The 12,857-nt window shown below is 41.4% G+C and overlaps 1 non-coding gene across 1 annotated transcript; it reads right to left on the bottom strand.

Moving 5' to 3' along the window:
• Positions 1–11,865: 11,865 nt before the first annotated feature.
• On the bottom strand, positions 11,866–11,938 carry TRNAD-AUC (transfer RNA aspartic acid (anticodon AUC)). Its single transcript has one exon. It is a non-coding gene; the product is annotated as a tRNA-Asp (tRNA).
• Between the last annotated feature and the right edge of the window lie 919 nt (positions 11,939–12,857).

The following is a 12,857-nucleotide window of genomic DNA, read 5'->3' as shown; positions in this document are numbered from 1 at the left end:
TGTGGGAAATAAATTCCTGTTGTTCAGGTCACCAGGTCTGTGGTATTTTGTTGTGGCAGCCTGAGCTGAATAAGACAAGATATGAACTCTTTAACAGGGCACAGAAGGGGCCTCCGTGCTGGAGACTTCATGAGTTCCTCAGCCATTTGCCACATACTCAGCACATCCAAGATTCTGCACCCGATTCCCTCAACATCCTCTGCCCCTTTCCACCTGTGATCCTTTGTTTGTATTCATCTGTCTACCCGGATTGCTCTTCTAGACCTGCAATCTCAGTCCCTGCCTGAGGAAATCCCTTGCTTGTTTCAAAATCACCAACTCCATGAGGCTTCCCAGACTGTCTTATTCATAAAAGAATTGTCCTCTTACTAGGATAACATTATTGGACATTGATTATAGCACTTAATAAAGTCAGCCATGTTTAATTGCTGATTTTGAACACATCTGAGTCTAATCTTGTCTTATTTGGCTTTTTCTTGTCTACCCTTTCACATGCCCAGATACTATGCACAACACCAAACAAGTACATGATAAATGTTTATTGGGTCAGTGTTTGATTTATTCAACTCTCTTATCAGAATTCCAGAACTAATGTTAAAATATATTTAAATGTATTTAAAAATATAGGTTTCTCCACAAAGCTAAGACAATCTGAGCCTTCACACTTTATTCCAGCAGGAGAATTTCTGCAGTTGGTTGAATACAGTTTATTAAAAACACAACCATACAGTAATCATAGCACTTACTAGGTACCAGGCACTGAGCTGAATATTTTATAGGCATCATGGCATTTAACTCAATAAGAATTCTATTGTGTGGATACTATTATTCCTTCCCATTTTACTGAGGAAAAAAACCAGGCTTTGGGAGGTCAAGTAGTTTCCTTAAGATCACACAGAGAGAAGAAATAGAGCCAAGTTTCTGACCCAAGTCTGTCTGAATGTAGTTGATACTCTTAACTTCCAAACTATATTGCCTCTTAATACATGTTGTTATTTAACATTTTACCCTGCCTTTGTGAAAGTAAAAACAATAAACAAGTGACTGCCTATTTGGAGCTACAAACGAGAGCAGCATAACCTTTACCACATCTGTTTGATTAGATTTGGTACTTCTTGGATTCTGAGTTTCTCTGTAGCATGGAATGCCTTTGCTGCAGTGCTGTCATGTTCTCAGATTAAATACACCATCATAAAAAAGATACATGGACATATTTTCACTTTCTGAAATTATTGCATAAATCAGATTTCTCAGTGATTTCTACTTCCTTAAAATACTTCACACGAATATTTCACGTAGATAATTCTGAAATTTTCTAGGGACAAATTAAGACTTAAATCTTAGACTTGGATAACAGTGCCTTAAAGATATGTGAAGACTAGAAAAAAGTCCATGTACCATTAAACTAAATCAGATGAAAATTAAACAAGTTAATAACACATTCCACAATCGAGAAGAAAACAAAGGTTGTTTTTGTAAAGGCATAAACAGTGAAGCAGGATGCTGCCCAAAGCTTTGCAAATGACATCACCTGCACGGGAACTTGTCTGCCTGAACATCTGCCCGAGTAGTCAGGGCTCACCCTGTACCCCAGGGGCCACTCTGCTCCTGCTCTTTTTTTCCCCTCAGTGTAGACAGTCTTTACTGGCAGGTGTTGAGTGCAAAAGAGTAACAAATCCAGAGGGATGGGAACGGAGGTGGGGCATGGCTCTCCTCCCCCATGTGAGGATCCCATAACCAGGCCAATGGGGTGGAAGCACTTGACTTGGCCCAGCATCCCCTGGAGGGCAAGCTCCCAGGCAGGAGGTCTCCTCACAACACAGGGGAAGGGAGTAGCACCCCGGCAGGGGCATGGGCTGTGTCCCACCTCTGGCTGCTTGGTTCCTGCCCACCAAACACCTCGACGGTTTGGAGGAGGGGTGTTAGGGGACTGGGCTAAACCAGGCAACTATGCTTCACCAGGTCTTTTTTGTGGTCTTGAAAGTTGCTCCCTACAGTGCCCTATTCATTGTATTTCTTGACTTTCTGTCATTTATCATTTCTCTTTTGAGAGATATAAATCGGTTGGTCAGAGAAGACTTGATTCATCATTGGTTGTGCCCCAAATGCTTATTCCACTATGAATTACTGGGTTAGCTCTAAGAGTGAAGGTGTGGAAATAAATATATATATTTCAAGGTTAAATATTTAATACAGGCTGTTTGACTATTCCTGTATAGCTCTCTATATTTTACTTCTACATCATAGGGAGATTTCAATGGCCTCCAAGGACCCCCTTCGTTTAAGTATCTTTAGTTAAAATGTGGTTTATTGACTCATTGCAACAAAGGCAAACACACGCCACAGGGAACTGTGTGGCCACTCAGTACGAGGGTGTTAGAACAGGCTTAATGTTATTATCTTTATGAAATCTTATCTAAGTAGCAGGAGGAATGAAGCCAAGCTTAAGCTATAATTAGTAAAGCTGCAGCACTCCTATCAGCCGGGATAGGGGATGTTAGTGATTTTGGTGACAGTGTTTGGACAGTGTTCTTGTCTGTGTCATTGTTCAGACAGCATTTGGAGGTAGTCTTGATTGTGTCCTGATCCATCAAAGTCACAGAGTGTACATGACCGACGTGGCTGTTCTGTGAAATTACGTCCAACTGGAGAACACCGCAACTTGGCCCTGTCAGGCCAGCGTCTAGTAACACTAAGGCCTAAGTGGTAATGCCAGACTGGCTTCTGACTGCCAGGGTCTGCTTTGCTCTTTCTCAGAGTCCATAACCAAAGCTTAGAATCACTCAGGTCCGAGTCTGTGTCCCCACGACCCTGGCCTTGAGTAACTTCTCGCGAATGTGCTCAGGGAGTGTTGGTTGGGATTGATTTCTCCTTTCTCTCTGACCCCAGGGTGGCTTTCGGCTGAATAATCAGAAAATCTTTTTTTAAAAAAATCTAATTTTAAATCTACTTGGGAAATAAAAAAAATTAGTAAAATAAGTTTTCTTGGTTCCAAATATACTGCTTTTCAGCTTAGTTGTCTTAATTAGCATAATTTACCAACACTAAAAATAATTTCTAGAACAAAAACCTCTGAATATAGATGCAAAGAGAGCTTTTGTCCTCCTTATTTTAGAAATCAATTCCCCACTATTTCATTATAAAATCTTTAAAAGACCATGATGAAATACTGATACTGATTTATATACTGAACTATTTCCTTATTATTGTCCATTAACCATTTGCAATTCCTACCATGAAGTACAGTACTGGGGGCGGGGTAGGGGAAACATTTCCCCCTTGATTTCAAGCTCAACCTTCTTCTAAGATTAGCCTTGGGCATAACAGATTAAAAAAACCATCTCCAAGGTAACCTTGAGAGAAACAATGATCACATGGTTGCCATTCAGAAAGGAACTCTGATGGCAGAGGTCATTCATTCACCAAATCATTAATTACTTAATTTAATGTGTATTTGTTGAATTCCAAATCTGAGCCAAATTTAGTGCTCTGTACTGGAATGCCAATGGTGAGCAAGGACAAGCAGGGCCCCTACTCACATGGAGTTTTCTGTTGAGTAGGTGAGACATGAATCAAACATGCAAATTGTAAACAGAAGTCCTCTGATTTTTAAAAAAATTTATTTTATTGAAGTATAGTTAATTTACAACGTGTTAATTACTGCTGTACAATATAGTGATTCAATTATACATATTCTTTTCCATTATGGTTTATCACAGGATATTGAATATAGTTCCCTGTGCTATACAGTAAGACCTTGTTGTTTATCCATTCTATATATAATAATTTGTATCTGCTAATCCCAAACTCCAAATCCATCCTTCCCCCACACCCCACCGCCCTTCTTGGTAACCACAAGTCTGTTCTCTATGTCTGTGAGTCTGTTTCTGTTTCGTAGATAAGTTCATTTGTGTCATATTTTAGATTCCTCATACAAGTGATATCATACGGTATTTGTCTTTCTCTTTCTGATTTACAGAAGTCCTCTGATTGAAGGGAACTGGTTTTCATGAAAGTATGTAACAGCAGGACTTGAATTAGATGGGCTTTCAGGAAAGGCATTACTGGGGAAATGATCCCAGAGCTAAGAAAGAGGGGTAAGTGAGACAGTCAGGGGAAGAGGGAGAGGAGAATGGCTATAGAATGTTCCAGACAGAAGAAAGAATAGCGACCAGATTTCTGGGCAGGTATGAGTGGAGCTTGTGTCTTATATTGGGTTCCCTGGAAACAGACTCTGGGATGGAGATTTGTGGTCAGCTGTTTATTGGGAGTGCCCTCAGGAATCACACTTGTAAGGAGGTGAGGCAGGCTGTGGAGCTGGGGTGACCCCTCTGAACTGCCTCAGATTGAACCCCTGTACACCCTGTGGACCTTCATCCCCAAGGTGGAGGGTGGGACCTTAGGCGAGCCTGCAGAGGGCAATTCCCAGCATGAGACGGAGTGGTGGACATTAGCAAGCCACACCCTGGGAGCCGGGGGAGAGTGCCTCAGACCTGGAGGAGGGGCCGGTAAGATGCCACAGCCTTCACTGCTGCTGGCCCCATGAGGCTCTGCTGCTGGACATCGGAAAGCTGGAGGGAGAGTGAGGGGTAGGACAGAAGTCGGAAGGGTGGGCAGGAGCCAGACTACAGAGGGCCTTGGAAGCTGTCTGAGGGATTTCAGACTTTATCTTAAGAGCTAGTGAAGGGAATCAGAAGGACAAGGGATGGACACAGCTTCAGGCAGGTAATGCAAGTCCCTGGCAATGCGATCCCCATAAAGTGCAGTGTAGCTGTCCCGTATGTTTCTGCCTCCTTTCAAATTGACTCAGTGACCTCTACACTCAAGGACATCCATTTCAGCCCTCCCAGTTGTTCTCTTTCAAAATTCCCAACTCAGAAGCAAGGTAGAAATATAAAAGAAAAAAGTGAGATAGGGGGTGAAAAAATGAGGAATATTTGTGACTGCGGGCTGAAAGATACTTGTTCCATCTAAAGGTATTCAAATTCAAATGTTTCAAAAAGCTGTGCAAAACATGTTAGATTTTACTGGCTATTTCCCCACTCGCTGTTGAATGTAATATGGAGTATAAGAGGTCCATTTCCTTAATGACACATAAAGCGTGTTACTGTGTGAGGCTGTCATAATTGCTGTCAGTTGACCACGTTTAGTTAGAAAGAGTCTGTTTCATATGTAGGTAGCTATATTCTGGATCTCTACAATCCCTAAACCCCTAAACTCACATGAAAAGGACTTTCATAATACAAACCAGAAAAATCAAGTTGGTTTAGTAAAACCATATCACAGGCTCGATAATAAGATATCAAGAATGTACACTTTGTGTGTAGATGTCAATCAAATCTGGATGCAATTACTATGAATCATTCTTTATGCTCTAATGCTCTAGTTATGTGATCCTTCAGGAACTCCCAAGAAGCGGCAGAAAAGATTCTTACTCGGATCCTTCCCCTGGAAAGATGAATCATGGTAATTCATAAAAACCATGGCGAGCTCTTGCCTGAGAGTTTAATAGCGTTCCCTTTAGTCAGTTGCTGTAAGAATCTACTTTTTAGCCTATTCATTTGTGAAAAAGTTCAGTGTAATTTCCTGATATCTCCTGTGGCCTCCTCCAGACTGAGTTGTCTTCCGTGTATAACATGATGCTGGGGGTGCCATGCTGCATAAAGGTAATGCTCTGAGGTGTTTTTCCCACTGAGTGATGCTACATAGGCCAGATTCACAGGTACAAAACCACATCTGGATGTCATTCTAGACCTTCATCTCTGTCTCCTCACAATCAGTCAATCATTTAATCCATCAGCAAGTCTGGCAAGTTCTACCTCTTAAGTGACCCTCTTCTCCCCATCTCTTCTGCTATCACCATTGACAAATCTACCACCATCACCCCCTGGTTTGACTCCTGTACCACCCTCATGACTAGTTCTCTAGTCTCCTGTACCCCTCCAGTTCAGCTGGGCAGTCTGCAATTGATTCTCCCAGAGTTTATTCCCCCAAATGCAAAGTGATCAGGTACTCCCCTTGATAAAAACCCTTTAGGAGCACGTATCGCCCTATTTAGCCTGTTCATAAACCACTCACCGCTCCTGTCTCCCCACACAACTCTGGTTTCCATGTTGCATAGAAGGAGACTCTTCCATTGGTCCTTAGGAAAAGTCTTTCAAATGGTAATATAGCCTGGTTACGATAGGCAGTTGTTCCAGTTGGAAGCTTGTAGGAAGGATTACTCTTCAGAGGAATAGTCATGATTATTTCAAAGTCATAGTTAATATCTCCCCTTTGCATTTTTGAGAATAGAGTGAATCATTTCCCATATGCAAAGGCCTGTTGAAACTGTTATAATTCAGCAGACCTTGATATTGTATTGTATTTTATTGATAATTACAAAGATAACTAAAATAAAACACCTAACCCTGATGTGACTAGAATCTATTTGTGAGTTAGAGACTCCTAAAAAACTAATTACAATTGCAACTAATTCTGTATTTAAAGTATAATGAAGTAGTACGGGAAGAACACAATCCATTCTGACCAGGGTACCAGGAAAGATAGCATTTGGTCTGGGTTTTGGAGCAGAAGGAGTATATTCTAGGTGAATAGAATCACAGCAAAGGAGCTCTTCCAGGAATAGAATCTTAGGGGCGCTATGCAATCGTTTGGCAGGAGGACAGGATGATGGAGAGTCAGAGTGGGAAATGGGTTTGGGAAGATGAATTAAAGTTAAAGGATGGGGATTTTAAATGCCGTGTTAAGGATTATATACTTTACTCCATAGGCAACAGAGAGGTTTTGAAGGTTTTTGAGCAGATGTGACTTATATTTTAGAAATGTTACCCAGCTGTGAAAGGGAATTTCTAGAGGCTACAGACTTGAGGCAAGATGGCAAGAACAGGGAACTAGGGCAGGGGTGACTGGACTCTAAAGAAGAAGACAGGCATGGCAGATACTGAACGTATAATTGATGAGTCTTGGCCATGGGTTGTATATGGCAGTGAGAATAAGAGAGTTGAAAATATCCTGGTGTTTCTTGTGGTTGTGGTATCCAGTCTTCAAGATGACTCCCCATGGTCCATACCTCCTGGCATTCCCGTGTTTGTGTAGTCCCCTATCAGACTGCACCAGGGTTGGTCTCTTTGGCCAATACAATATGGCAGAAGTAATGGTGTGTGACTTTCAGTATTAGGTTATAAAGTCACTGTGACTTCTGTCTTGGTTGCTCGTTCTCAGATATTTGCTCTGAGAAAGCAGCTGACTTCTAGTGAGCAGCCCTATGGATAAAGCCACATGCTGAGGAACTGAGACCTTTTGACGATAGCTGTGTGAGTGAGCTTGGAAGTCATATCTCCAACCCAAAGGAGCCTTCATATGGCTATGGCCCCAGCTCGACCACCAGCTCTGAGAGATCCTGAGCCTGAACCGCGAAGTTAAGCCATTTCCAGAATCGTGACCCTCAGAAACTGTGTTGGAGAATAAGTGTTTGTTGTCTCCAGCTGCTAAGGTTGGGGAATCTGTTACACAGCAATAGATGACTAATAAACTGGGTAACGGGGCAGATCTAATTAGCTAAGATAGAAAATACGAAAAGAGGAACCAATATGCCAAGGAGATGAAACACTTGGTTTTCGATGTGTTTTGGGGTTGTGCCGGATCTCTAAGTCTCCACTCATCTGGTATTTGGGAACAGATGTGGATTTGGAAGCCACCCACCTGGTAGAGAGTGGTGGTACTCAAACTTAAATATCCATTGTATCGCCTGGACCTGGAGGGCTTGGTAAACAGATTGCTTAGCCCTGCTTCCAGAGTTTTTGGTTGTAGGTCTGGGGCTAGACCCCAGATTTGTTTTTCTAAGAAGTTCCCGGGTGATGCTGATGTTTCTGGTCCAGAGATCGAAGTTCAAGAACCACTGGCATAGAGTGAAAACCCAAAGTGATAGCATTTATTATAACTAATAGTTCTTTCTCTGTAGTACTATATATACATCATAGAGCTAAACTATTTAGCCATTAAAGAATATGAATGTTTAAAATTATTGACCCCAATTAAGGCTGGGAACTGTTGTAGATAATTAAAAACAATGTACAAGGTGAAAACTGCATTTCCTTGCTCTATAAGGTACATATATATTCAACACCTCAACTGTGGATTTACAGTGAACTTCTTTTTCTTTATTCCACTATTGAATTTTACTCTTAGTTTTGTATTTATAACCTGCAAGTGAGTTTCAGTTGGACAGTGAGTACATGTGAAAAAAATCCAGAGAGAACTTTCTATAAAATATTCAATTATGGGGCTTCCCTGGTGGCGCAGTGGTTGACAGTCCGCCTGCCGATGTGGGGGACGCGGGTTCGTGCCCCGGTCCGGGAGGATCCCACGTGCCGCAGAGTGGCTGGGCCCGTGAGCCCTGGCCGGTGAGCCTGCGCGTCCGGAGCCTGTGCTCCACAGTGGGAGAGGCCACAGCAGTGAGAGGCCCGCGTACCGCAAAAAAAAAAAAAAAAAAAAAAAAAATTCAATTATGTGCTATAGGACTTTCATATTTCTTAGATTGCTGGAATAAATCTCTGGAGATTTTGCTTCGGCAACCAGGAGGACTGACTGCATAGACCCCAGGTCAAAATTGCATGGTGTAGAGCTCTGCATCTCAGCAGCTAAGGCATGGCAACCAATTAGAGGTGAGGCCATTTTCATAATGAATAGCTGCTACTCAGGGATAAAGGGCTGTATTTCTTAACTCTTTTGAAAGTTTACAGTGTGTACCAATTAACCATTTGATTCATACAATTAGCTAAACAAGGAGTGCTAATAAATTGATTTGTTTTCTTAATGAATTTTTTTACAAGGAGGCCCTTATGGGTTTTTTTTTTTTTTTCATGTCAAGGATTTTGGTTTAAATACCTTCTTCCTTGGCCATACAACATAGAAATGAGAGTAGAGTACATAATCTCTGCTGTTCCATTGGAGGAAGCTGATCCCTCTCTGAATTAGGTACACTGGTTTTCTAGTAACTGATCTCTTTCCTTGCCACTTTGAGATAGAATTCCAACCTGGTTGCCTGGTGACTGTGTTTATCTGGATTTCCTGCCAATGAATTCTGGGTTCTTCATGACTGGATTCCAATGCCAATCACCTGCCTTCCAACACCTTCATCTATTTCCTCTTCCTTGAGAGCTCATAGATTACACATCCTACCCACGTGTGTTCTCTCCCTTACCTCCTGAACATTTCTTATAGCTGGACCTTCTAGTTTGGGACTTACCTATAAATTCAGGTCCCTATCAACCTGTCCTTTGAATCACCCACTCCAGATATTGGTCTCATGGGCTTCTACCTACCCTTTGCTTGTTCATTTGTGTCTCACTAGACTCCTAGCTTCAACCTTCTCCAGTCTCGTTCATTCCATCACTACGTAAGCCACAAGGGAAGACAGAAGAAAGAACAAGGGGAAATGTGTAGATTACAGAAAACCAAGGTCAACTGCCCCTTGGAATGATGATGTTGCTTCGCCCTGAAAGCTGAAACCTAAAACCATACTGGCATCACCATATTTGTTCTGTCATTTTCATTTGTCTATAAAGAAAAGAACCCACTTCTGGTTACTATCTAAGCTCAGTGACACAATTAAAATATCTCATTTTAGCAGACATTTTCTACTAATCACTTTTACCTTTTCCCAACTACTTCTCCATACAGATAAGCTGGTCAGACTCTCAATCTGAAGTTTTGTGAGCTGACAGAGGGAATGGCTGCCTCGGCCAAGTTCTCCATCAGGATATCCAGAGCATTCTTGGCATAGAACTTAGAGCATAATCATCCCCCAAAGGCAGGACAAGGAAGGCAGCTGTTTCACAGCCACTCATTGGACTAATATATGAATGTAGCCCCCAAAAGGTCCCCAAAACCCAGGACTGGAGGGAAGCAAAACCTAACACTCAGATTCCGATGTATGTTCAGAGGCTTTATGGCTTTTGACACAATGAGCATGTAACGTTACCAGCTGAAACTGTTGTGTGAGACAGCTTTGTTTTATTCAAGTGTGCTACACAAAGAGGTGAGAAGGTTAATTCCAACTCCCAAATTTGGCTAAAAGTCTTGCTAAAATTTCCTTGTTGAAAAAGTTCCCAACTAATTTACACAGTCATCAATAGCAGCCCTGCAGGATTTTGGTCACAGGCAGCATAATTGTCCATATGATGGGGTGGAGGTAAGGGCATGTGTGTGTGTGGGCGTGTGTGTGTGTGTGTGTGTGCACACGCTTTATACTTCCCAAGTTGTCCCACAGTACTGGGGTCTTCATGGCCTATGAATGCCAGTTTTATGTAAATCTCTTCTCTTTTTAAAAAATTAAAAAAATTTTAATACAGTTTTGAAAGGTTACTTTCCATTTACAGTTATTACAAAATATTGGCTATATTCCCCATGTTGTACAATGCATCCTTGAGACTCTCTTATAAATCTCTTCTCTTAAAAACTTGCCTTTTAATTAACCTACTTACCCTGCCCCTGCAAATAGCCAACATATCTTTAGTTACTTTTAATTACTTTCTGTGAAGAATACCATGTCTATTTTGGCATGTCTGAGTACAGTCTGAGTGACCAGCTGTCCCAGGTTGTCCAGGACTGAGGGATTTCCTAGCACATAGGACTCCTTAGGCTAAAACCAGAAGTGTCCTGGGAAAACTGAGACAACTAGTCACCCTAGCCCTGTGATACCGCTTCACGTTGGTGGGTCTTAAAGACAGATCTCAAACTATTCAGACTTTTGCCAGAGAGTGTCTATTCAGTGAATCTTTCCTGAGATGCTCTCTGAAGGATCAGCCATCAGGTATTATTTGAAGTAGAGTGGTGCTTTTTTTTTTTTTTTTTTTTTTTTTTTTTTTGCCGTACGCGGGCCTCTCCCTGCTGTGGCCTCTCCCGTTGCGGAGCACAGGCTCCGGACGCGCAGGCTCAGCGGCCATGGCTCACGGACCCAGCCGCTCCGCGGCACGTGGGATCTTCCCGCACTGGGGCACGAACCCGTGTCCCCTGCATCGGCAGGCGGACTCTAAACCACTGCGCCACCTGGGAAGCCCTAGTGCTTTTTTTTTTCATGTAAAAGCCCTGGTGCTTTTACATGAAATTAATAATGAAAATACAGATGGGAAACTTCTCTCAGTTTTTTTTTTTAAATGAAATCAGCTTTCCATTTTTATTGTCCTCCTCAAAAATCTCTATTTTCATATTGACAGAATGGAATATATATAGCTCAGCATAAGCATAACCACCAATGAAAGAGGGATTGAAAATACAATGGACGTATTTCCTTAGAAAAACTGCAAATATTATTAATTCTGTTTTGACTGTTCACAAATTCTAAGGCAACTTTAAGTGTCTCCCACCTTATAGCTGAAAGTTGGTACCCTTTTACTAATCTTTCCCATTTTCCCCATGCTATAGTCCCTGACAACCATTTTTCTACTCTCTGTTTCTATAAATTTAAGTTTTGTTTTGCTTTTTAGATTCCATATATAAATGGTACCATGCACTATTTGTCTTTGTCTCTCTGGCTCATTTCACTTAGCATAATGCCCTTAATGTCCATCCATGTTGTCACAAACAGGAAGGTTTCCTTCTTTCTCATGGCTGAATATTACACTGTGTATATATATCACATCTTCTTTATCCATTCAGCCATTGACGGATGCTTAGATTATTTCCATATCTTGCCTATTGTGAATAATGGTGCAATGAAAGGGGAAGTACAGATATTTCTTTGATATTCTGTTTTCATTTTTTTTGTGGGGGGGGATATATACCCAGAAGAGGGAGTGCTGGATTTTATGGTAGTTCTATTTCTAATTTTTTTTTGGCTGTACGTGGCTTACAGGATCTTAGTTCCCTGACCAGGGATCGAACCTGGGCCCACGGCAGTGATAGCACCAAGTCCTAACCGCTAGACCGCCAGGGAATTCCCATATTTCTAATTTTTTGAGGAACCTCCATATTGTCTTCCGCAGTGGCTGCACCAATTTACATTCCCACCAAAAAAGAGTTCCCTTTTCTCCACATCCTTGCCGACACTTATCTCGTGTCTTTTTGATGATAAGGTCTGAGGATCTAACGTAAAACATGGTGAATATAGTTGACAACTGTGTTGTATAATTGAAATTGTCAAAGAGAGTAGAACTTAAATGTCCTCACCATATATATATATGTATGTGTGTGTGTGTATACATATATAGAAATATGTGAAGTGATGGATATGTTAATTAACTAGATGAAGGGAGTTCTTTCACAATGTATGTGTATATCAAACCACCACAACATACACTTTAAATATTTTACAATTTTATTTGTCCATTGTACCTCAATAATGCTGAACTTTTTTAGAAAAAGATCCCCCAAATGCTAACCTGGAGGGGACCTCCGACTCAGAGCATTTCCTGCTGTTTAACGAAGTAAGCCTGAATGGAAAAAAACAGTGCCAGTTCCTAGCAGATGCAAAAATATTGATATCATCCTTGAAAGAGCTGGCGTCTTCAGAAAATGTCCTCCTTTTATACATATGATTGAGGAGGCTGAGTTTATTTGCATGCCAAAGAATCTATTTTTTAGCACCTGCAAAATTTGTTCACTAACTAATTTATAGATATGTCTCACACTTGCACAGATCAAACCATGGTGTCTCAGTCGTCTTTATGTCACAGGGAAAAAGTAAGGCTTAAAACAGCGCCAGGAACTTCAAACAAACAAATGCATAGAAAAAGAGGTGAGATTTATGGTTATCAGAGGTGGGGATGGGGGAAGAGGGAATCAGATGAAGGTGGTCCAAAGGTACAAACTTCCAGTTACAAGATAAGTACTAGGGATGTAATCTACAACATGAC

The sequence above is a fragment of the Tursiops truncatus genome, chromosome 12, assembly GCF_011762595.2.
Source record: "Tursiops truncatus isolate mTurTru1 chromosome 12, mTurTru1.mat.Y, whole genome shotgun sequence".
In the NCBI taxonomy this organism is placed as follows: Eukaryota; Metazoa; Chordata; class Mammalia; order Artiodactyla; family Delphinidae; genus Tursiops; species Tursiops truncatus.
The sequence above is the reverse complement of the archived record's forward strand: the minus strand, read 5'-3'. Positions and strand labels throughout refer to the sequence as shown.